General features: G+C 37.6%; 1 pseudogene; it reads left to right on the top strand.

The window, feature by feature from the left end:
- Positions 1 to 757: 757 nt before the first annotated feature.
- On the top strand, positions 758 to 1,697 carry LOC116309187 (annotated as a pseudogene).
- Positions 1,698 to 3,360: the final 1,663 nt, after the last annotated feature.

Consider the following 3,360-nt stretch of genomic DNA (forward strand, 5'->3'; position numbering starts at 1 on the left):
AGCAGGGACTTCCTTGCTGTGCTAAGAGCTGCATGCATAGGTTCATTATCAATTAAATGTTTTATAAATTGTGCAGTATTTCCACCTGATGATCCTGTTGATAGTCTTCATTTGTCCATGCGCATTAAGTAATGTTTGTTCCTGAGGTGGATTAAAGTTTCCCAGTGGACACCCACGTCCAACCATTGTACAAGATAAAGCTGTGGAGAGAAACAAGAAGCACATGAACTGATGCATTTCAGGTGATCATTAACAGTTTGCTTCTTGCCTTCAGATGATAACAAATTATCTTGTATGATCATTCAGAAAACATTATTCTGTGGGTCCTTTTTAGTTTATTTTTCTCCCTTGAACAAATATTTATCAGTGTTTGTCTTCCTTTTGCTGTTGGATACTAGATTAATATTTTAAAATGTGTGACTTTTGAAAAAGGTTTGCCTCACTGCTAATATTTGATATTTGATTTATTACATTGATATCAAAGACTGCAGTTTTAGTTAATCTTTTTCCCTCCTTCTGCTTTTACTTCAGACAAGATGGAGAACTATATGTACAACAGTCCAACACTTCAACTTCAGGAGTTGAGGATTGTCAGGACTAACAAGTATCTGATCTCTGTCTTTTTGTCTTTTTTTGTGATATAAGCTCTTATTTACAGATGTGGGAATGTCATACGTGAAAGCTTTATTTAATGTTTTAGATAGTGACTGAATTGCTTTTTGAAATGCCTTTGAAATTGTCTTGTTCTTTCAGGTCCATGCAAAATACAAACAACATCTTCACAATACAGCTGGAGGGTTTAAATGTCCCACAGGAAGCCACATACCCTATGTTTCTTTTTCTTTTTTTCTCCTACTTGTTTCTAATTGTTGCAAATGTGGGCATTGCTGTTTTGGTTTTTGTTGACAAGAGTCTTCACCAGCCCATGTATATCCTTTTTTGTAATCTGTCCATTAATGATTTATTTGGAAACTCTATCATGATCCCTCGTTTGCTTGTAGACATGTTGAGGCCTCCGTCTGAGCGCCTCATCAGTTATTATGAATGTGTGGTCCAAGCTTTCACCACACATATGTTTAGTACCACAGCTCACACAGTGCTTATGATAATGGCTTTTGACAGATATGTAGCCATCTGTAATCCTCTGCGTTATGCTGCAGTAATGACAAATAAGATGTTGACGAAGCTGACAGTGTCTGCCTGGGGGGGTAGCCTTTGTTTTGGTCGGGATTCTGCTCGGTCTGACCTTGAGACTGGGCCGATGCAGAACTCTGATCAAAAGCCCCTATTGTGACAATGCTGCACTGTTTAACCTGTCCTGTGAGGATGTGTTCATTAACAATGTCTATGGCCTCACTTTCACTGTGCTTTTGTTCACAGGTTCTATCGGTAGCATGGTTCTTACCTATACTAAGATTACTGTGGTGTGTCTAACCACAAAGAACAAGTCCTTGAACAATAAAGCCTTGAAGACCTGCAGCACTCACCTGGTTGTATATCTGATTTTTTTGTTCAGTGGTATGTCCATAATCACTCTGCATCGCTTTCCTGAGTACTCAGAGAGCAGAAAAATTGTTGCTGTTCTGTATCACATCATCCCTGGAAGTCTCAATCCCATCATTTATGGTATGCAATCCAAAGAGATAAGAAAATTTGTATCAAAAGTTAAATTAAAGAAGGTTTTGCCATTATATTAAAGACAATTTTCAGGGTTATTTGAACAGTTTGAAGTGACATATTAATGTTTTTTTAAACTGACAGTGTGCAGAGATTGTAACCTGGCTTAATAAATGAGACCTTCGCCAACTCGATCCGCTGTCACTATTACAAATTTACTTCTCCAATTCTATTAATATGAATTAAAGTCATTACATTTCTGTCAGTACCAGATTGCTAAAAAAAAGGGGAGTAATGTGACACTGCTGAAACTGCTTCTGAAGCACTGCTTTTTGCACTCTATCTGCGTGTATCATAAGGAAAAGATGGAAAGAAATTCCTTGTCAAAATAAAAGATATCTGAATGAATTTAAATGGTAAATTGCTTGTTCCTACTAATTTTAACATTTTCTGATTCAGTATTACAATGGCTTTTATGACTCAACTTGTTGTTTATTAAAATAGAATTTCACTAACTTATTCATCAGGGAACTTAAAGTAACAAAGTAACAAAACCTGAAAGTAACATAACTGGAATTAACACTTGAGCACTAAACCAAAGCAGCATACTTAATGTGACAACAACTCCAAACTCAACAAAAGCAGCTTGAAAAGAAAAAAAAAAGCTGAAAAAAGCCAGCTTGAAAACTAAATGTGAAATGTTTCAGTTTTTAGGCTAACAAACCCCTGTAAGATCTGAGCTGTATTCAGTTATTTTAAGATGAACCTTTAACTTTTATTATTGCGGGTGGATTGCATTGAAATGAAATACAAACTGCCAAAAATCCAAGTGCTAACCTTTCAGGGGCTCACATGAACGATCGTCTGTGATCATTTTAGCAAAGCAAAATTTGAAAATTGTAGATGTTTTTGGTGGAAACTGATATCATTGGGGTTTTTTTTAACTAGCCACTGGATCACCGTGGATCATCGTCACAGACAGGGGATTTTGTTGCGACTAAGACAAAACCACATTCAGGTACAGTGCAAAATACATACTAATACTGAGATTTGAAGTGTGTATATTTAAGATGGTTTACTAGCTTAAAACTCCGATATTTACCACTGTAGATATGATTTTCACATAGGAGTATTTGCTCCATCATCCTTTACAGTGAACCAGTACCTTTTAGTACATTTCCCTCAAGTACAATAATTAAAATAATGTTTCGACACGTAAAGTCATTTTTTGTAAACTACAACAACAGCAACATCCATACTAATGGCAACAATGAAACAATTCCTGTCATTTTACAAATTTTCCTTCACCAGAGCAGACCACTGTGCTGCAGGATTAAACTGAGTGTCCCAGCCCTGGACAGGTATTTTAATAATGAGGACACTAGTCAAAGGAGTTTGCAAAGAAAAGCGTCTGGACTTCTTTAAGTTGCTTGGATTGCGTCTGGACTTCTTTAAGTCCAGACGCTTTTCTTTGCAAACTCCTTTGACTACGATGACCTGGATGACTGAGAACCTTCACAGACAATGAGGACACTAGGCCTGATTTTCGCCTGAGCAGGGAGTCTCTTAAAGTGCTGCTGAATCTACCTAACCAGGATCGGAGACATGACTGGGGTGCCACAATTGAGGTCCTTGTTTTCGTTTTCTGGCTGGCAAGTGGAGCATCCTCCAGAGTCGTTTCCAGAGTGTTCGCAATACCTCATTCCAGTGTTCACCGCATCGTCCACAGGGTCACAGAGGAGG

This window comes from Oreochromis aureus, linkage group 10 (assembly GCF_013358895.1).
Source record: "Oreochromis aureus strain Israel breed Guangdong linkage group 10, ZZ_aureus, whole genome shotgun sequence".
NCBI classification, from domain to species: Eukaryota; Metazoa; Chordata; class Actinopteri; order Cichliformes; family Cichlidae; genus Oreochromis; species Oreochromis aureus.